Source organism: Mauremys reevesii, linkage group 4, assembly GCF_016161935.1.
Source record: "Mauremys reevesii isolate NIE-2019 linkage group 4, ASM1616193v1, whole genome shotgun sequence".
In the NCBI taxonomy this organism is placed as follows: Eukaryota; Metazoa; Chordata; order Testudines; family Geoemydidae; genus Mauremys; species Mauremys reevesii.
In genome coordinates, this window is record NC_052626.1 from 107,531,992 (window position 1) to 107,555,031 (window position 23,040).

The 23,040-nt window shown below is 45.1% G+C and overlaps 1 protein-coding gene across 1 annotated transcript in view; it reads left to right on the plus strand.

Annotated features, from left to right (window-relative positions):
• The first annotated feature begins 627 nt into the window (after positions 1-627).
• IGF2 (insulin like growth factor 2) overlaps positions 628-23,040 on the plus strand; it is a 62,262-nt gene continuing 39,849 nt past the window's right edge. Inside the window, exons 1-2 of the mRNA XM_039537919.1 lie at positions 628-797; positions 9,101-9,282. The gene's annotated coding sequence lies outside the window, so the exon portion shown is untranslated. The remainder of the gene's footprint in view (positions 798-9,100; positions 9,283-23,040) is intronic.

Below are 23,040 nucleotides of genomic sequence, written 5' to 3' on the forward strand. Positions count from 1 at the left end.
AAATGAAGACTCGGCACACCACTTCTGAAAGGCTGCCAACCCCTGGACTAGATGATCTCCTGAGGTCCCTTCCAACCCTGATATTCCATGGTTCTATGAACATTCAGGTTAATGTCATTCTAATTTTCCCTTTGCTGGTTACTTTCTAAATGGTTTTCCAAGGGGAGGTCCTGCCACTTGTCATGAGAGACTATCCCCATCTAATGGGTGTCTCTGTGATTTTTTTCACTGATATTCATCCTAACCTTCCCATTGCACAGGTTTATCCAATTACTCCTATTTATACTGAGTTACTAAACAGTTTCGCTTCCTCCTTTTCATTTTCACCCTTTGTCTGCTTAAAGACTATTAGCATCCTACTCTTCCCCCTCCTTTCCCCCCTCACCCCCGCCCCGCATAGTTCTCATTTAACCTGCCTGCCTCTTCAGTTCCTGGAATCTTTCCTCATAAATTAATCATTTTTGTTGTACTTAAAATAGTTGGAATCTGTAAAATGTCATTAGATTTAAAATAACCATTTAAGAACAACAAATAATCCACTGATCTGTTGCCAAAATATAGTAGAACATCCCCAGCACATAAAAGCTAACAGGTTTTTTCGCCTGCCGTCCCAGCCACAACCAGCAGATGGCGCACAGGTTAACTCAAGAAATCCGATTCCCAGAGCTACCCTGACACCATGGTCGACATAGGGAATGAAGTTTATGACAAAGTAGAACATGCCCAGGAATTCTGATCCATCACAACTGGCTCATGTGTGTGTCTACAAGTGTTTACCCAAGGGAAATAAAATCCAGGTAGGGATTTTCAAGCTTCAGAAAGCTAGGTGCTGCATTGGTTAGAGCAAGAGTCTGAAATCTGGGGTTGGGGCAAACTTCTGGTCTAATTTCTCAGGAAAGGTGATCAAGCATTTCAAGGTTGTCAGTCACATTTCCATTCTATTCTTCGACATGGGCACCAGTGAAGAAATGCAAACTGAGACCACACCCTACAGCTGAAAACCTGGCCCCATTCCAGTCAATGCACATTGTGCCTGTATGTTTTTCCCCTGAATCTACCATCTGAATTGGCCTTCATGGGTCCCAGTAAGCACTGGCAACAGTGCCAGTGTGGGGAGGGTAAGATTGATCCTGAGTCTGATGCAGGACTTTGCTATGTGCCCCATAGTACTCAAATGTTCTTAATTTAAGACAGGGAAATCATGCCAGAACATTAGGTTGCAGATGAGTCTCCAGTTCCTTTCTGCCCCCACCCTTTTAAAGGCTGTGTGTTGATCTGATGAGCATGGCAGGGAGAATGCATATAAAGAAGGGAAGAGAGCACAGCATGTTTGACAGCAGGGTGAGCTAGTGGGTAGTTCCCTAGACTGTGAAACAGGACACTTGGCTTCTATTCCCAGCTCTGCCACTGACCTGCTGGGTAATCTTGGGCAAGTCATGTCACCTCCCTGGTCCTCTGTCTTGTCTGTTTAGACTGCAAGCTGTTTGGGGTAGGGACCATCTCTCACTAGGACCCACTGTTCTGATTAGGTTTCCCATAGGCCATAATTGTCAAGGGTCCTAATATTTTTTTTGTCCATGTGCTCCCCTTGTCCTGTAGTAGGAGCTTGTCTACATGGGTGGAGAAACAGCCTTGACAAACCAAGCTCTCGGATCTCTATCATACAGACTATTTAGAGTCACTTATTAACTGTTTGTATTATAGTGGGAACTAGAGGTTAGGGCCACATTGCTGTAGTGAGAAACATGAATAACAGCACCTGCCTCGCACTGCTTTGCTCATGAACCTCAGTCCTGCCCCTGCCCACACGCCCTGTTATCTCAGACTTCGTGCTTCTCTTGAGCTGAGACCATTACATGTTCTAAAACTTTTCCTCTAATTCATAGATAGTGGAGAGCCGAGGCTGTTCTGGGTGAAATTCTATAGCCTGTGTTATGCAGGTCAGACTAGATGACACAGATGCCAACTTTCCAAAGTGCTGAGGGGCGCTTGACCCCAGGCCCTGCCCCCACTCCACCCCTTCCCCCAACGCCATACTCTGCCCCACCCCTCCCAATTCTACCCCTTCCCCTGAGTGCACTGCATCCTTGCTCCTCCCCCTCCCCCAGAGCCTCCCGCATTCCGTGAAACAGCTGTTCGTGGTGGGGGGCAGGGAGGCACTGATCCAGGGGGCCTGCCAGTGGGTGGGAGGTGCTGGGAGGTGGAAGGGAGCTCATAGAGGGACTGGGTGCTCACACCCACCATCTTTTCCCCATGGGTGCTCCAGCCCCGGAGCACCCACAGAGTGGGCGCCTATGCTAGATGATCGTGACAGTCCATTCTGGCCTTAAAATCCATAAATCTATTCTATATAAAGTTGTTGGGCATGATAGGCCAAATAAAACTCAATCAACTCTTTTGGTATTGACCAGCACAAATAGTTACGTACATCCAGCCGTCTGCTCTAACTGCTAGACCAGAAGGCCTCGCTTTTATCTATTATGAACAATAAAATAAAAATGCTATTTGTTTCCCAGAGAGAAAGTAACCTTGTTACTGTACATTGCATATAAGTACCACAAAAAAAAAGTACAGTCAAGGTGTCTGTAAACCAACAATATCTTAGCACATGACACTGGATCAAGTCCGAGCATCAAGGACAGAGAACCAATGAAAGCAGAACAGTAACTAGAAACAGCCTGAACAATGGAGGGAATGGTATGTAAATGCATGGAGTGTTTCTGATAAAGATTCCAGCAGATTTGTGGTTTTGGTAAACAGAATGAGGGACGCTGCATGGTATCAGTTTGCAGAAGCACATTCTGTGACCTCGAAGCACCAGAGATCTGGGGTTTTGAAGGCAGTATTTCTGTCAATAATAAAGATAATACTTTGCACCCAACAATCCATTCCCTGCCAGCCAGGCTTTATATTAATTTTCAGGCAGGTGTAAATTGAGGTATCAATATGTTACCGGTCTTATTTTGAGAGTTCCTGAGCACCCACAGCTCTAATTAAAGTCAGTGGGAACTACGGATGTTCGGTACCTTTGAAAGTCTGGCCTTAAACTGCTTGCCAAAAGTCACACAATAAGTCAGTGGCAGAAACACAGTGGCAGAGCCTCAGGAGATAATCACATCTCCTGATTATTGCTCAGCTTCCCCAATCACTAGACAACACTCCCACAGCAAGTCTTTGGTCTGGGTCAAGTGGGGATACAGAGAGTGTCTCTCTTCACACTCTGTATTCTTGTCATAAATAGAACTGGGCGGGAAACCATTTTCCTGGCTTGCAAAAATGTGTGATTTTTGGATATTTGCCAATTGGGCATCAGGATGAACTTGAGACCCCTTTTAAAAAAAATTGAGAGAGAGACCCCCATCCGAGCATAGCCCAGTAGTTGGGGCAGTCACATGTTTGGTTTTATATGTTGTTACCAGTTTGTAGCTGCTTTTACTAGCAATTGGGGTTCCAGTTTTCAGAACTGGGCCATAGATTTGGGGTGTCCAAAGTTGAGCCTGATTATCAAAAACTTGACTTCAGTTACAGCAGCTGGTGCTCAGCACTTCTGAAAATCAGGCTCCTTTAAGGAATCTCGTGTTGGCCACCCAAAACCAGTGGCTGTTTCTGAAAATGTTAGTCTGAATTTTCTGCAGCAGTCGCCTCTTCTTCCACCTTCTCCACCTTAAAGGGCATTTGGAATTCTGAGTTCATGACCTAAATGTAAAGTGGATTAGATATAACCCCCTTCCAAAGTAAACTGTTTGTGTGTCCAGCCACCATCTTACCTGAGATCTAAAGTTTGCTGATGACCATGTGACACTGGCTAAATCTAGCTGTGGCCACCTAGAAGAACATAAGGCTTCCAAACTGGCTTTTAAGGAACTGCTGCTACTGTAATAGTAAAGGAGCTGCCCCAGCTCCTGCCACTACGCCAGTGTGCCGTTCGTTCCCAAAGATCCTTGACCTTGGAACAAAACCACCTGCCTGCCCATGCAATAATGAGGAGCTGCCAGAGCCCCTCTCCTTGTGTAGTATATAAATGTTGACGTTCAAAACCAAACTGGGACTTATCATCATATACCCTTTATACTATGCCAATGCCCAAAGACCCCAGCCAGGATTGCAGCCCCATTGGGAAAGTGTCTGAATTCTAGTGTCCTGTTCATGGTCCTGAGTGCATGCCAGCACCTCCATTCTCTTCCAATCACTTCGGTCTGGAAGCAACACTTAACCATGTGTGCCAATTTAAGCACGTATGCAGTCTCATCATGGAAGTGGTTAAGTGGTTTGGTGGATCGGGACTTTAGAATTTCATTTGTCTTCATTGCTGCTGGCATTGCTATGTCTGTAAACTGCTTAGCACCTACACAGCCTATTCTTTCATATCAGTGCCCTTCATCTTGAAGTCCTAGGGATCAGGTGGAATTGTGCTGCTTCTGTACAAGAGAGCTAGGGAAAGTGTGGGGGGTGGGAGGCATGAGATTGAATTTTTTTTTTCAATCTCATGATTTTGAGCTAATCTCATGATTTGTGTGAGTGTCTGACCCAAGAGGTCTGAATGCTTGGGATAGGCAACACTATGGTGGCTCTCCTTTTTCTAACACAACTGTCCTTATGCTTTTTAAATGAATGGCTGGACTCTCCAGCACCACCCTGTTCAGGTCAGCTTAACAAAATGGCCTTTGATAAAAGATCTTTTTGATTTTCTCTTTGGTAAGTGTTAAGAATTGGCCTATGTGGTTGGGTGGGGGGAAAGGGGCCTGTGGAGAAGGAAGGAGTGGGGGGATGGTGTGACAGAGATTAATGAGGGCTCATTCCACATTGGAAGGGGCAATGAACTGTCTCTTGTGTGTGTGGATATCGGTGGGGGGAGTATGACCCTTGTCCTTATATTTTGCTTGTTCAGCATAAAGATTTTTCTAAATACTTTGGTTAAATGCAGCAGATTCAGGGATGAGAAAGGATTTGGTGTTTACAAACACAGGTATAAAATTTTAAATGAAAGTGAGCCTGAGTGTGTGTGTGTGTGGTTTTTTTAAGTTAACAGATCAGCTTCTCATAAGATTTGAACTCAGTACATAAGACTGATGCTGTCTGGAGAAAACTCAAGTCTATAGATAAGAGGCTGGGAATGTGTTACGTTGGTCAGCAGAGGGCGCTCACATTGTTCCATCAACAAAACAGAACATACTGGGGACTCAGGAGGAAAATGAATTAAAAAAATGATCGTAAGAATTAGAGACTTGGTATAAAGGTCTCAAGCCTGCAACGACCTCCTTGCGGATGGAGATTGCACCCACGTGGAGCTCCACTGAAATCCACGGGGGGGGGGGAGGGGGCGGGTCTGTCCATGCAGAAGTCATTGCCTGGTCAGGGCCAAAGTATATTCCTGGTTCAAACCAGGCTTGATGAGCATGGAATTCGCAATTTAAGAATTCAGATTTAAAGTACTGTTAGGCTTTGTTCGGCTAGAAAGCAAAGGCATTTTAAAAACACCATGTGGTTATACATTCCTCCTGTACATGAAGCTCCCTTTAAAACGTCCCTCCATATATGAGGTTCAAGTGAGTTAGGAGTCCAAGCCTCCTCCCAATAAAGCCAAGGCTCCTAATGATTTCAGTGGAGGAGCACTGGGCCCCTAGACAAAAGAATAAAGGTCCTAAACTTTGTATTGTGGCTGCAACCTAGCATAATTTCTTTGAAATTTGGCCTTTTTATAGGGCCTGATCGAAAGTCCATGGAAGTCAATGGAAAAACTCCCATTAATTATAACTTCAGGATTAGGTCCATATATTTGTTTTCTCAAGTGTCAATGCTGCAACTCAGCAATTTAGAGAAAATAACTCCCACATTACTGTTATTTCTATTAAAGCACTTCCTCCTAGTTATGTCCCCCATAGCACACAATGCTGCCCAGTGAAATGGCCTTTCAAGCAGCATTTTAGTTCTTTTGCTTCTACACTCAGCTGCAACCAGGAAGAACACTAAGATATTTTGAAACCTGCACCAAGTTTAGTTCCAGTTTGAATCAATTCTTGTCACTAGCCTTACATTTTCACTCGAGCTGTGTTCACGTCTAGACCAAACCGAGAAAAATGAGCAACACAAACTTCCGATCGTTTTTCTTTGCCTATTGAGGGCCCAACATCCAACATTTGTCATTTGCTCTTAACTTGATTCAGTATAAGGGGTCTCATTTATTCTCCACAAAGGCTCACTAGGGTGGGTTGGCTTCTGTTCTCAGATACAATGGTGTAAGTGTGGAGTTAATTACACACATTTGTCGAGAATCTGCATTACTTCAACTCCCCAGCTTTTTAAATGAATCCTGTTCATGAACAAATGGACAATTTTCAAATGTATTTCTATACCGATCAGAAACTGGAAAGAGATTTAGGCCATGTCTACACTTAGCACTTATATCAGCAGAACTTTTGTCGCTCAGGGGTGTGAAAAAACACACCGCTGAGCGACATAAGTTTTGCCGGCATAAGCACTCGTGTGCACAGCACTATGTCAGTGAGAGATGCTCTCCCACTGACATTGCTGCCACAGCTTGTTGAGCTGGTTTTATGATGTCGAGGGCATAATCGGCATTATGTGACTACAGGAGCATTCTTACAGTGGCACAGCTGTATTGGTACATTACAGCTGTGCTGCTGTAACCTTGTGAGTGCAATCATGGCCTAATGTAACATGGGTACATCTACCTTGCAAAAAAACCCACCCGCCGCGGCACGTTTCAGAGCAGCATGTCTCAGAGCCCGAGTGGGAACATCTGTACTGCTGTTTTCAGACCCATAGCGCAAGCCCGAGATCTGAAACTCTGTGCTGTGGGGTTTGTTTTGCAGACAAACGTATAACAAGATCCAGTGGCTGGAAACTGAAGCTAGATAACTTCAGATTAGAAATAAGGTGCAAATTTTTAACAGTGAGGGTAACTAACCCTTAGAACATTTTATTTAGGGATGGGTGGGTTGTCTATCACTTGCAGTCTTTAAATCAAGATTGGCTCTTTCTGAACATTATGCACTAGCTCAGCCAGAAATGATGGGTTTGAGTCAAGAACCACTGGGTGAAATTCTCTGGCCCCTAAGTTATGCAGAAGGGTCAGACTAGATGTTCATAATGGTCCCTTCTGGCCTTAAAATCTATTTAGGTACTGAAATAAGTGGCCAGATTTGCAGAAGGGCTTAACATGCTGGGTGCTGAGATTTCTGAAAATCTGACTCCAATTCTGGGAGCTGAGCTCTTGGGAAATCTTCTTTTTCCACCCAGTTAGTAAATGTTTAACTCCTAAGCAGTGAGCTGGTACAACTCCACACTATAACCCAGCAGTGCTACCGTCCATTCCAATTCCCATTCTCTAGGAAGAATGATCTGATTTTATATTCTCAGTTGTCAGGATGCTTTTCATTAGCTGTGAGCCTACAAAAAAGGGTCCTTTATCTCCCTCAGGGCTGGCATTTCAGAGCTAGGTTTCTGAACCATTTTGTGGCATGTTCTGTATCACCCAAGCAAGGACACGGTGTTTAGGTGTGTCCTATTGTATTGGTTGGTGCTCCCAGTACCCACTTGCTAGAGGAGAGTCTGAGGTAGCCATTACTAAAAAGAGCCTGAAAGTCCCATCCAGTGGATGTCTGGTCTGTGGAGGTGTGGGGGGTTTCTCCATTCTCACCCACACCTGGGAAGATATTCAGATTTTTTATTTTGGCTATAAAAGCCCCAAGCTGTCATTGAATCACAGATTTAGAATGTTATATGCAGCAAGCATGCTAGAGAGAAGAGCACCTTGCTAAACACACACCTGTTGGTCCACCCGCCCTTTCTTTCCCATTCCTTTTCTGCACTTTTCCTTCTGTTTCTTGATCCACCTTTTCTTCCAGGCATTTTTATTTTCTGACTAGCTTCTCCCCTCCCCTACTCCATTTCTAGCCAACCACTCACCCTGCCCAAATCCCTTACCCCTCTGGGGCACAGAGAGTACCTGTCCTCTTCATCCTCCATTATGTGGATGATGAGAGTGTTTTGGAGGAAGATGAATTAGTTTAGTGTGTCATCTTCCAACTGTGACTGAGCTGACCAGGAGGTGGGCGTCTACGGTTCACTGTTCAAGTGGAGCCACTATCCAAGTAAGCCCCTGAACACAATGTCCAGGTTGGGCCTCCTATATCACCATTATCCAGGCTCTCAGTACCCACTTCTGGATAGGGAACGCTGTGCCCAGTTTTAAGATGGATCCCTAGGATGCACTGTTCTGATTAGGCTTCCTATATCCCATAATTCTCATGGGTCTTAGTACTTTTTGTCCATGTGCTCCCCCTGCCCTGTTGTAGGAGCTTGTCTACAGGGGTGGAGAAAGGGCCTTGATAAACCAAGCTCTCAGATCTCTATCCATACAGACTCATGAATATCTATAATCACTTATTCATGCCAAATTGCATAACTGATGGTTTGGATGCTCTAGAGGAAGGCAATGTTTGAATTCTATCTAAGCTACTTTGTAGCTTCTGTACAGCAATGATTTCATAGCACAAGTACCCTTCCCATCCCCAGATTTTGTTATTCCATTCCCTGAACACAAGGGGGAACTGAAGAGGGCAAATAACTGAAGAGAGAGAGAGAAAAGAGCTTTTATTCTGAATCTCATGTTTGTTTGGTTTTCCTACAAACACTAAAGGTTTCCAGTCTAGGAAAAACCTTCTTTGATTCACTATCAAGCTTTCGAGTCATATGACCATGCGACGTGCCTTCAGCAGCTTTCAGCTTCAAAATGTCACTGATACGGCCCAAGATAATCTGTACCAACTTAAAACTCCAGGCTAACAAGAAAAACGTAGAGAAGCTTCCTAAGCAGTCATGTGCCATTTATGAGATAGACTGTCTATTCAAATCATGCAACCTGTTCTCACGCCAAAGCTGGGCTGCTGACCTTTTAAAAATAGGCAACAGTTAATTATAATAAATAGAATTAAAGCGGATGGAACAGAAAAAACAACAACAAAGAACTATAAAGTTAAAATAGGACTATGAGTCTAATTTTGGAGCTTTTGAAAGAGAGATGCAGATAGCTCTAGTTACAGGTAGCACAACTAAGCTGCCACTGTCTCCTTTTTAGGACTGGAAGGACCTCCGGGCTTCTGCACGGCTCTGTAAAATTCACTTAAGTCTTAACCTATAATCCCTAAGCTTGCTCTTCTCTTCCACAACCTCACACTACTGAATCTGAATTCTTTCTGGATGATCAGGAGTAGGAAGAGTTCCGTCTACCTGGTCACAAGATAGTCAGAGGAGGCAGAGGTAAGACTTTCATATTCCAATAGAGTTGTATGTATAACAGCATAAAAGCAAATAATTGCTGTCACCTTTACAGCACCTGCCAGCCAAATATCTCAAAGCGCTTCACATGCATGAGTGAGTTTATCCTCTATACAACTTGTGAAGTAGGTAGGATTTATTACCTCCATTGTACATATGGAGAAACCGAGGCACAACGCAATTAGGTGACTTGGCCAAGATCACAGAGGGACTATGTTGTGGCGACAGTATTAGCTAGGCTCCAGCTCTTGTGATGTAACTGTTGGACCACTTTTTCTCTCCGTATACAAGGCTAACTTGCCTGTTTTGATTTTGCTGCTCAACAAAGTTTGGCAGACTACGGGGATGGGGGCTAGCAGAGCTGAGAAGCCGTTCTTGTTAGGAGGCACTTTGTGGTGAATTGGCTCGACTTTAAGGCAAGGAGTAGCACATATTTCAAAAAGGCTTTGGATGAGAAAGCTCATTCCCCAGAGCTTCCTCTAGTAATAAACCCAGACAACAGGCAGGTTGGGAAGCTGTTACCAAACCCAGGCACTCTGGGTAAATGTGTGACTATTGCTTGCATTTCAAAGAGAAATTTTGCATTCTAAACTAGGAATCTAAAACCAGGGCCTATTGGGCTGAGACCAGATGAAACACAGAGAAATGTTTGGACCCTGTGACCCATTGTGTGATATTTGACTATGCTTATAGTAGCAATGAGAGATCTTGAAAAGTAGGGCAGTCCTGAGGGAGACATCTAACCTCTCCATGGGCCTCAGTTACCCATCTATAAAATGGGAATAATAATCCTCCTTTTCTCCCATCCTTTGTCCAGCTTGTCTATTTAACCTGTAAACTCACACACAGGCAGGGACTGTCTCTTACAATGTGTATGTACAGCACCTAATAATACAAAGGATCAGTGTAGTCCATGGTAGCAGGGACTACAAGAATAAGTGACCCAGTGCCCTAGGCTTTGTGTTTTTCACCTGTCTGTGCGAGTGAACACTACCTTCCAGGGAAGACAGTCTTCTGAAAGCACAACTTACCAGTGTGATGCCATGGCAACAAAAATGGGTGGATATCACTGAAGTTCATAACAGGTACTGTAAGAGGCATCCCTGTTTGACTGACAGGCAGAGCGGGGTGGGTGTTAATGATGACAGGAAGGATGGTCCAATAGCTAAGGTGCAAGCCTGGGTCTTGGGAGACCTGCATTCAATTCCTCACTCTGCCACAGACTTCCTGTGTGACCTGGAGCAAGTCACTTGGGGTGGGAATCACAAAGATTTTTAGGCACCTAACTCCCACTGAAGTCAGTGCACTCACCTCACCCTTAGCCTCTCTGTGTGTCAGTTCCCTGTGTGTACGAGAGGGATAATACTCCTGCCCCGCCTCTCAGACGTGTTGTGAGGATAACTACATTAAAGTTTGTGAGGTGCTCAGATGCTATAGTGCGAGTGGCCATGTAATTACCTTAGATGAACTCAGGATCATAGAATCATAGAAGATTAGGATTGGAAGAGACCTCAGGAGGTCATCTAGTCCACCCCCCTGCTCAAAGCAGGACCAACACCAACTAAATCATCCCAGACAGGTGTTATATCCTTGGGGCAGCCGGTTTAGGAAGAAATCACTTGAGGCCAGAGAGCAGACAGCTAACCAAAACCTCCATTTTATTTACAGAGACAGAGAGCTCACTCAGCCGGTTGAAACCGGCTGAGCTATCCCTTAATAGTCTAACTCAGTTGCCATAGTAACAAAACCCATGACAACCAAATACACAACATATTCCTCCCCCCTAATAAGAACATCCCCTAAATAAAACATACACTAAACTAGAGAAGGAGGGTAGACTGCCTCCATTCCCGGCTAAACCCTGGGGATTATTTTGCCCCATAACCGTGGGTTCGCCCTAACTAAAGATCCAGCCGATGAGGAGGCCTTCTGTCTCTAGGTGGATTACGGTGAACTTCTGGTGTTGTTGCACCCGAAAGTACTAGGGGCTCAGGGTCCGCAGCACGAATAGGTGAGGAGGTGGTATCAGCTCGTGCTGGGCATAGGGGTATCTCAGCTGCCGGCAGTAATGGAGGAGAACAGTCAGGAACAGGTGACTCATGATTCAGTGTCTCACCAGGAGGGGTGAAGTCAGACCCCTCAACTGCAGATGGGTCCTGTAGACTGGCATGACCTGGCAACAGCTGATCTACATGTCGCCGCCAGGTAAGATTCTCTGCAGTCCGGACTGTATAGGAAACAGGTCCTGTTTGAGTGATGACTGTGGCCGGGACCCATTTAGCTCTGGAAGTATAATTCCGAGCCAAAACTGGCTGTCCTGGGCTAAAGGTTCGGTCTTTTGCTCTGGGTGCCCGTCTGATGACTTGATATTGCTGCTGATGTTGCACAGTTTGTCTGGGTTCAGAAGGTTTCAGCAGATCAAAGCAAGTGCGCAGCTGTCGTCCCATCATTAGAAAGGCTGGGGAAGCCTGGGTCGTAGCATGAGGTGTGTTTCTATAGGAAAGTAAGAAGGTATCCAGACGCTTTTGAATGGAGTGTTGTCCCTTTGCTGATTTCAAAGCGTTGTTCATTGTCTGCACAAATCTTTCAGCTAATCCGTTGGTGGACGGATGATATGGTGCTGACGTGATGTGGTGTATCCCATTTGCCTTCATAAAATTTTGAAACTCCTGAGAGACGAACTGCGGTCCGTTGTCGCTCACAAGTTGTTCTGGCAGACCAAAACGACTAAAGAGTCCTCGTAGTTTTTGGATCGTACTCTCTGCAGTAGTGGACTGCATTATAGAGACTTCTGGCCATTTAGAATGGGCATCTACTGCCACCAAGAACATGCTTCCTTCAAGGGGGCCAGCAAAGTCAACGTGAATACGTTGCCACGGGTTTTCAGGCCAGTCCCATGGGTGTAGGGGTGCCCACTGGGGTGCATTTCTTACACCCTGACATGACATACAAGCTTTTGCCTTCTCTTCAATAGCACTGTCCAATCTAGGCCACCAAAAATAGCTTGCAATTTCCTTCATGCGCACTATTCCACAGTGCCCGGAATGTAGCTGTTCTAACATCTGTGATCTCAGGGGTGGTGGAATAATGACACGCCTCCCCCACAACAAACAACCAGATTGGACCGATAACTCCGTCCGCCTGGACATGTAGGGAACAAGGTCGGGTGAGACCGAAGAGGTTTGTCGAGATTTTCCATGCATCACCAGGTCCATAACTTGGGATAATACTGGGTCAACGCGGGTTGCCTTCTTTATCTGAGTAGCAGTGATGGGTGTATTCTCTACCTGTTCAAAGTAGAAAATTTCCTTTTGGGCACTATCTTGATGTTTGACCGGTAAAGGCAACCTTGAGAGGCCATCTGCATTGCCGTGCAGAGTGGATTTCCGATATTTGATTTCATATGTGTGTGCAGAAAGTATCAATGCCCAACGTTGCATACGACTAGCAGCTAATGGGGGAATGCCTGTGTAGGGTCCAAAAATTGATGTCAGAGGTTGATGGTCTGTAAGAAGAGTAAACTTTCGCCCAAATAGGTACTGATGAAACTTCCTAATTCCAAAAACAATTCCTAATGCCTCACGTTCGATTTGGGCGTAGTTAGTTTCTGCTTTGCTTAGAGTGCGTGAAGCAAAAGCAATAGGTCTTTCTTCTCCCGAAGGCATAATGTGTGACACGACCGCTCCCACTCCATAAGGGGAAGCATCGCAGGCCAATTGCAGGGGTAAGGACGGATCAAAGTGCGTTAGAACTTCAGAATTTAACAATGCATCCTTAGCTTTGTTAAATGCAACATCACAGGCTTCAGTCCACTTCCAGGCCTTGTTCTGTCCAAGGAGCTCATGAAGTGGTTTTAGAAGTGTGGCTAACTGTGAGATGAACTTCCCATAATAGTTCAGTAGTCCTAGAAATGAGCGCAGCTGGCTTACATTTCGAGGTGGGGGAGCCTCCACAATAGCTTTAACTTTTGCAGGGGCCTTATGAAGACCTGCAGAATCGATGATGTGTCCCAAATATTCAACAGAGGGCTTGAAGAATTCACACTTGTCTTTGCGAACTCGTAGGCCATACTCTTCCAGTCTTTGTAGGGTAGCCTCTAAATTCTTTAAGTGATCCTCTTCATTTCTTCCAGTGACCAGGATATCATCCAGATAGCACTGAACTCCTGACAAGCCACACAAGATCTGGTCCATAGCCCTCTGGAACAGGGCGGGAGCCGATGTGATTCCGAAGGGTAGGCGACAGTATCGATAAAGCCCCTTATGAGTCACAATAGTCAACAGCTCTTGGGACTTTTCATCGACGTGCATCTGTAAATATGCTTGACTCAGATCAATCTTACTGAACTTTTGTCCCCCAGCCAGGCCTGCGAAGAGGTCATCGATGCGGGGAAGCGGGTATTGCTCTGCACACAACACTGGGTTGACAGTGACTTTAAAATCACCGCAAATCCGGAGAGAGCCATCTTTCTTTACTATTGGAACGATAGGAGTGGCCCATGAGCTATGGGTAACTGGTATTAGGACTCCATTGGTGACCAGGCGCTCCAGGTCTGCTTCAACTTTTGGCCTGATGGCATATGGCACAGTTCGGGCTTTCAGATATTTTGGTGGACTGCCAGGTTTAATGTTCAATGTCACAGTGATTCCCTTCATACTTCCCAAATCATCTCCAAAAACAGCAGCATGTTTTCTTAGTATAGGGGTTAGACTGGTTTCTTCTTTAGTCATCCGGTGCACTTCTGCCCAGTTCAGCTGAATCTTCCCAAGCCAAGACCTACCCATTAAGGCTGGGTAGTCACCTCTCACCACAAACAGTGGCAATTTAGCCGCCTGTCCATTGAGCTCCACCTTAACATCAATAGTGCCCAACATGGGCACAGCTTCACCTGTATACGTCTTCAGAACAGTTTTTGTTGCCTTAAGTGGAAGATGCTGTAGCTTTTCCTTATACACAGTCTCAGGAACCAGCGAGACAGCTGCACCGGTGTCTAGTTCCATGCGTATAGGTTTGCCCTCCAATAAGGGGGTTACCCAGTATTCATGTGAGCCCGCTGCCAAAGACAAAGCATGCAGTGGCACTTCCTCTTGTGAGGAGGTGTCACCTTGATCATCCTGGGTCTGCTCTAGGGTATGCAAGGTTCCTCTTTTTGTCGGCCAGACCACAGGCCTCTTTTTCTTTTGTTTACAGGCATACTCGATGTGTCCATTTTTGCCACAGTGTCGACACACCAGGTCCTTACACCAGCATTCTGATGCCTGGTGACCCAGCTTACCACAGCGGTAACATTCTTGACTCTGCACCGTTTTGTGGGTCAGTTCTTGTGACACTTTTTGCACCCTAGGGGATGCACCGATGTATTGTGCCTCCCTTGTAGCCAGTTCCATGGAGACAGCAATATCAACAGCCTTCTGTAATGTAAGCTGAGCCTCTGTCAGTAGGCGCTTCCGTATAGCTTCATTGCAGAGGCCACACACTAACCTGTCACGCAGGGCATCATTTAACATCTCTTTAAATTCACAGTGTTCTGATAGCTTTTTTAAAATGGCTACAAATTGTACAACTGTTTCATCTTCCTTTTGGTCTCTTTTGTGGAACCTATATCTTTCAGCAATTACCAGTGGTTTTGGGGAGAAATGAGACCCCAGGATTTCCACAATGTCACTGTAAGATTTAGTCTCAGGCTTAACAGGGTGTAGTAAGCTGCAGAGAGTAGGTTTTAGCCCCTACAACAGTTAAGAATATTGGCACCTTCTTCGCTTCTGTAATGTCATTTGCAATACCAAAAAGCTCAAAACGCTCAGTATACACATGCCACTGCTCTGTATTCTCATCAAAAGGCTCCAGGGGCCTGGTCAGAGTAGCCATGATTTTTAGTTTCACTTTCACAGTCAGTGCAAACAAGAAGCTTTTTTTCTTTGTTTGGTCTTTACCTTGACTTCTACTTCCTTCTGTTACTGGAGCAGCACCAGGATCCCACCCTCGTCGCCAGTGTTGTATCCTTGGGGCAGCTGGTGTAGGAAGCAATCACTTGAGGCCAGAGAGCAGACAGCTAACCAAAACCTCCATTTTATTTACAGAGACAGAGAGCTCACTCAGCCAGTTGAAACCGGCTGAGCTATCCCTTAATAGTCTAACTCAGTTGCCATAGTAACAAAACCCATGACAACCAAATACACAACAACAGGGCTTTGTCAAGCTGGGCCTTAAAAACCTATAAGGATGGAGATTCTATCACGTCCCTAGGTAATCTATTCTAGTGCTTCACTGCCCTCCTAGTGAAATAGATTTTCCTAGTATCCATCCTAGACCCCCCGACTGCAACTTGAGACAATTGCTCCTTGTTCTGTCTTCTGCTACCACTGAGAACAGCTGAGCTCCATCCTCTTTGGAACCCCCCTTCAGGTAGTTGAAGGCTGCTGTCAAATCCCTCCTCACTCTTCTCTTCTGCAGACTAAACAAGCCCCGTTCGCTCAGCCTCTCCTCGTAAATCACCCCCTGATCATTTTTGTTGCCCTCCGCTTGACTCTCTCCAATTTGTCCACATCCTTTCTGTAGTGGGATGATACACTCTCTCCCCATGCCTACTGCATTCACTGTGGGTCACTTTCCCCTTTCTCAGTCAGATCACCATGGACTAGCTGCTGCCACTTTTATTCATACGAAATGGCACACCATACTCCAGTGGTCCCCAACCTTTTTCTTCTGGCTGGTGCCAGACAACAAGCCACGGAGGACCGTGGCGGCAGATGAGCATCCGCTGAAATGCCAGCGACAAGCAGCAACGTCAATAGGTGGCGCCGCCGAAATGCTGCCGAAATCGGTGGCATTTCGGCAGCGACACCTCTGGATGACACTGCTTGTCAGCAGCATTTCGGCAGATGCTCATCCACTGGCCAGTATGCGGGCGCACTTAGACACCCCGGCGAGTGCCATGGTGCCCGCAAGCACCGCGTTGGGGACCCCTGCCATACTCCATTCAGTGTCATGCTGTGTCTACATTGCAGGGATTAGACTGGCATAGCTACATCAATACACCTATGTCAGCATAATCCCACAGCGTAGAGGCAACCTACAGGAAAGGCGGGGGATTTCTGGTGGTGTAGTACCAACACCTATTCTTCCATTGGGGTTGGCATAGCTGTGCCACCCTGTGGTGTGAGTTTCTCGCACCCCTGAGCACCACAGCTGCGTCAGCCTTACGTTTTAAGTGTAGCTCAGGCCAAAGGCTAGCAAAACCAGGCCCAGCAATATGCATTAGACTTACCATCTTCCCAACACCCCAACCAGTTTGATTTTAAAAACCTTTGTTTAGTGAAAACATTCTTCTTATAATAATAAATTCCACCCTCTTCCCTCTGTGTCCCCCATCCCACACCCTCGAGGTCACCTTCTAAACAGACAAAATCCAGGAAACTCAGTTAACCCTGGTGTTCCTCCCCGTCCTGTTGCTGTGAACAGAATAGTGTCTTGGAAGTGCTGCAGTGTCAGCCTTTACCCTGCATTCCCTGACTGGGCTATTACAGCTTCACTGCGAGTCCCCATGCTACCAGAAGGGTGGAGGCAGGTGAGGAAAGCAGGCTGTAAAACATGTATCATTCACCGAAGGGACTGTGGGCCTCCTGATTATGTTTCTGTTCACAAGGGAAACCTTCCTGGCAAGCCCCTAGTGAGTAATACCCTGATCCTGCAAATTGCTTCAAGGTCAGTGGGGCCCCATTTGGGGTCTACCAACTTGCTGAAATGGAGCCTCAGTAGGAATTTAGGGTCCAATGAAAGAAAGTTGGTTGGGGACTTTTAATGAACTGAAGTGATTTAGGAGCATATTCAATGGGATTTGTCCTCCTATATCACTTAGGCCAAAATCCTCAAAGGATCTGGGCCTTCGTGCACCGGTGCATAGAGCACTGGACAGGGGTTCAGGAGACCTGGATTGTATTCCCAGCTCTGCCACTGTCCTGCTGAGTGACCGTGAGCAAGTCATTTCCTTTGCCTGTCCCTCAGTTTCCCCATCTGTAAAATGAGAGTAATAAGGCTGATCTCCTTTGAGCTCCACAGAGGGAAAGCCTTTGAAAATCCCACCCTTTATGGCTAGAGTTGGTCAAAGTATGGGGGGAAGTTGTGAACATTTTTACAAAAACTCTGGCCCTGTCTTTTGCTGAGAAATGTCAGACTAACATTTTTCAACTCACTTTAATGATGTTCTTGGAGAAGTGAACACTGAGGATGCCTACCAGGCGATTTTTAAAAGTCTAGTGTCTCTGCTCATGTTTTACTATCTTTTTTTCTCTACATATAAACTAATCTAAGTCAGTGTAATTCCCCTGGTCACTTTTAAGGGTTAATTTTTTAGAAATCATACCTCTCCTTTGAGTTAGACTTGTGGGGGAAAAATCTGAAGTGGTTTGTTTTCAGTTTATTGCACTTGTATTGTTTTGAAAGGGTCAAACCAGTAGGAATATATTTTATTTTATTTTAATTTTTTTAATCAAATCAAAACCAACCCAAATGATTTACTCTCAGGCTAAGATCTTGTGAACCAAAGTTTCACCTGGTGGATTTTTATGGCTGAGTAATAAACCAATTTTGGGGGAAAAAAGGAGGGGGGGCAGATTTGACAGACTGATACAATTTCCATTGCTATAATTACATGCCTGTTAATCATTAATCACATTCATGTATTTGCATAGCTACAGAGGCTCAGTGTGTTAACCTTTCATAGCTGGAACTGTTCTACCCTGAAGACTTCACTGAGGGTCTCATTCGGGGTCTACAGAAGTCAAGAGGATTCTTGTTGTTGACTTCAATGGGCCTTGGATCAGGCCCTTAATGGGGAGGAAAATAGGGCAATTGACTTCATCGTAGATCCATGCAGCTTTGCAAAGCTTACAGGAGAATTTACCAGTCTAAGCACAAAAATTTGCCCTCCCTATGATGATTGATAAATAAATAATGATGTTTTATACTCCAAAAAGAAAAGAAAAGAAAATTCCCATCCAAGAGGGCAAGCAGACATTCTCAAGGTGGGTTAAATTTCCAGCTGAGCGAATAATTTTCAGTGAATACTTTAGCAGGTGAACTTAGCGTCTGTTTGAGGAATGTCTGGGAGCCGATTTCAGATTCCCTCTCTCAATCACAGGTGTAGGTTGTTGTGGTTTCAGAGCGATGTAGGGTTTACATAGGCTGGGCTTCTCTGCTGCCCCTTCTAAACAGTCTAAGGCTGGGAGATGGGTAGTGCAAAGACCTCAGTAAATCACTGTTACATGCTCAAGATTCTGGGCTACTCTTGGGGTCTGCCTATGGGCTGCTCTATAATTGGAAACAGCTCAGGATCCCTTCAGTATTTTGCATTATGGCCCTGCACACTCCTGCCAGTGGCTCCACCCCAGCGCTGCAAACCACATAGGCGTGACTATGACAGCCCAGGTCCTGCCTGCAGGCTGTTTACAACCCCTACATACCAAAGTGGGGAGCACAATCCCTCCCCTTGAGTGTTTGATATTCAAATTTCAATCGGCATTGGTTAGTGTGATTGGTCACTTAAGCCACAAGGTACTGTTTCTTTTCCCTGATTGGATGAGTGTGGCTCTTGTAACAGAAGCAGGGCATGGCAAAGACAGGGGCTTTGATTCTGTAAGGGAGTGAATGCTGATAAGGGTATGTCTACATTGCAATTAGATACCTGGGCCGGTCTGTGCCAGCTGACTCAGGCTCAGGCTGTTGAGCTGTTTAATTGCGATGTAGACATTCCGGCTTGGGCTGAAGCCCGAGTTCTGGGACCCTCCTACCTCACAGAGTCCTAGATTCCAGGCTCCATCCCAAGCCCGAATGTCTACACTGCAACTAAACAGCTGCTTAGCTCGTGTCCGAGTCAGCTGGCATGGGCCAGCTGCGGGTTTTTAATTGCAGTGTGGACATACCCTCAGTGAGGTTAGGGAATTAAAATCAATCAATCAAATCTTTTCCTATGTGGGCCAGGCAGGCCTCACCTAAGGCATCATTCCTAGAAAAAAAAATAGGCTTCTGTCAGATTTATGGTTTCAGAGCACAGTCCAAGTTATGAAGGGTGTAGTCAGAGCCTTGCCTGGCTCATGAAATTGCCTTTACACCGGGATTCTGGCAAACCTCGTCCCCTTATTGTGTCTTGCAGCATCTCATCCCTGACTTGCAGCATGCCAGTTTGGTTCACCGGGTTTTCATTTCCAGCACATACCCTCTGACCACGTCTTGGCCTTGCACTAAGATTTTGCTTCTGCATAAATTACATTTTAGAAGTAAATCAGTTCTTCTGATGGGATTGTATTAATTTACACGGGTAAACTAACAAATTTACTACTACTACTAAATATATTCTTACATCAAGTTCATAGGACAACTCAGACCATATTCTTATGAGAGGAAGAATGATCCAATGGTTAGCATGCATAACGCTCGAGAGACCTCAGTTCAAATCACTGTTTTGGCACAGGCTTCCTAGGTGAACCTGGACAAGTCAGTTAGTTTCCTTGTCTCAGATCCCCATCTGTAAAATGGGGATAGCACTTCCTTACATCACTGGGGTAAAGATTGTGAGATGTTCACATTCTAGGTCAGTAGTTCTCAAACTTTTGTACTGGTGACCCCTTTCACATAGCAAGCCTCTCAGTGCGACCCCCCCCAAAATAAATTAAAAACACTTTTTTATGTATTTAACACCATTATAAATGTGGGAGGCAAAGTGGGGTTTGGGGTGGAGGCTAACAGCTTGCGACCCCCCCCCCCATGTAATAACCTTGTGACCCCCCTGAGGGGTCCCATCCCCCAATTTCAGAATCCCTGTACTAGGTCAATGGGTACCACAGATAGATTCCAAATCTAGAGGAAACTCACTTTCTGATGATATGTGGCATGACCGTCAACTCTTAATTGGCTAGGTTGGAGGCGTTAGACTGTGCATGTCTTTCAATTGCCTGAATTGTAATACTCCATCCATGATTAGCAATGGCCCAACTCATTCAACCAAGGATGGTTACTTCGGTTATTATTTTCCTGCATAGAGCACAACAATGCTGTCCAAACTGTTCCCCAAAGTAGCACCCTCTTGCAATACACTATATCTCCACCAGAGGTGGCATGTTAAACGGAGGACATAGTATCTTGGGAAATGTTCATTAGATGAGAGTGTGAGGTCAGCTTCAGAGCAATGTCTGAGAAGTACATTACGGTTATGCAGAGGGGATGGCTTAATTACCTAAGCCTAAGGTACAAAATACTCAGACACTCTGGAGCCAGTTCCAGAGTCAACTCATTTCTTCATCCTTCTCAGTTAGATAAATTGAGTTCCTTGCACTTTACTGTGTGTATTTTTCTGACGAGACAATAAAACCTAGGTCCTGGCTTCTCTACATGGACAGCTAAGATTCCATGGAACATTTTTTTTTCAAAGAGTAGGGCAAGGGGCACTGGACCAGTTTCCTTGGCCAAACTTTCCCTTCATCCACATGTGTGCTTGGGGGTTGCTGCTCTCCACTTCAGAGGTGACTGCATTTCAGTTGTGTACATGATCCGTTCAGCTCTTTGGGATCCTTCTGGTTGGAAGGCACTGTCATCATTACAGCAACTGAAATGATATTTTGAGGATGCCTGGTAGCACCCACCTTAATATCCAAAGCATCCTCATCTTGCGTGTTGGATATCTGAATTGCATTTGTTTCTTTTATAACAGTGGTTTTCAACCTATGGTCCACGGCCCCTGAGGGTCTACAGACTATGTCTAAGGGGTCCACGAAAGGTTGTCATTACCACAGAGCAGTGGTTTTCAACCTGTGGCTCGCGGATCCCTGGGAGTCTGCAGATGATGTCTAAGATTTCCAAAGAAGTTGGCACCTCCATTTGAAATGTTTTTGGGGTCCGCAAATGAAAAGAGGTTGAAAACCACTGGTTTAAAAAGCCCTCTTTCACAACACCAGCCGCTCAGTGCAGTGGCTGCCTGTTTTCTTCCATTGTTATTCTTGTAGGGCTCTCAAACACTGTTGAGAGGCTACACACTTGAATGGCTAGCCTAGTAATTGCAACACCTTGCACACCTTTTCCATGAACTCCTCAAGCCATCTGGAAATCTTTCATAGGCTGGAGTGTGTGCATGGGGGAGTGACTCTTCTGTTAACTGGATTAATGCCCCTGCCCCAAGAAGATTACAATAAGTTGTTGTTTTTAGCTCTTTTCCATTGTTCCTTCTTTTGTTTTGATTTAACGTTATGGCTAAACGTTAGTCTTGAGATTCTTGCAGTTCATTTTCTGGAACCCCATTTCCCTCTCCATGATGCATTGAGGCTGTGTCAAATGGAACTCCCCGTTCTCTCATGACTCTTAGCATTCTCCAGTATCACAACGACGCAATTTTTGTTTGCTTGTACCACGCTGTTACTGCTGGGAGTGTAGTGGATCGCTTCCTAGGACGTGGTTTAAACTCCGTTGGAGTCCACATGCCCAGTGATTGATTGTTCACATCAACAACCACCACTTCCCCTCTGCATGAAACACTACACGGGGCATGTTTGCAGCCTCACTGTAGAAACTAAGGACTGAGTGTCCAACCCAGACCCACAGAGGCAGCTGGTCCATATCAGGGTTGAGGCATAGGGAGGGTAGAGCTGATCAAGGAAAGTAACGAGATGTTGTAAAACATTTCCACCCACTGAAGTGGTTTCCATTTCACGGGTTTCTAAACACTTTCCAGGGTTCTTTTTAAAAATAATTTCCCCCACATAATGTTTTTATCAAAAACATTATTGAAATCTTTTGTTTGCCAAAACCTAGGTTTGTTCTAAACACTTTTTGATATCTATTGTGACATTGATAGAAAATGTTGTGGAAAATCAAACATTTCTTTAAGAGTTGACAGCTGTTACCAATATTTGTTTTTTTTTAAAAAAGGCAATTTTTCAACCCAAAACAACTTTTCATGAAAAAAAAATAGTAACTGGATCTTTGACGGTGCAACGTGGAAAGGTGAAGCAGCTGCTACCTGTGCTGTACCTGTCCTGTGGCTAGTGAGGACTCCCAATTCCTCACAGGTGTAGATGCAGCTAATTTTACCAACAGAAAATACACTAAAAATTAGAAAATGAGCATTGTGGGAGGTAGATCATAGTGCATGCAGGTTATATAGGGAAAGGTTTGTGTGGTTTTTTAATTCGGTCTTCTTTGTACTTTGATTTAGTGGTATCTTTTATATTACATTTCACTTTTATTTAAACTGTTGGTATATTCAATTAGGTGAGGAATTCCACAATTCTTAGCTTTTCAAATAACATGTCTATGATATTACGTCGTCAGACCCACCACTGCCCCACCTGCCTTGGGAATCCATTTAACTCTTCTACTCTCAATGCAACCAATCACAGAACTTGGAGAGAACTTTATAAAAGCACACATAGGCATCACCTGGAATGTTTTAGCCACATATGTGCTTTGTTTGCCATGGCACTTAAAAATGTCTCACCAGTGGCATGTAGGATGGAAGCAACACTTTAAATCCAGGCACAGAAATCTTCCTGTCACTAACATTTAGAGTCGGTGCCTATAAATCAAGGGGCAGGAACTGGGTCTGGGGAAACGGGCCATCTGTTTGTAATCCTGGGTCAATGCAGTTATGTTATACAGGATAAAAACATATCAGGGATAGAAATTCTCAGGCTCTGGGGCATAAGCTTTTCACTAACTGCTGATTTAGGAAGGAACTTCTATGGACAGATCATT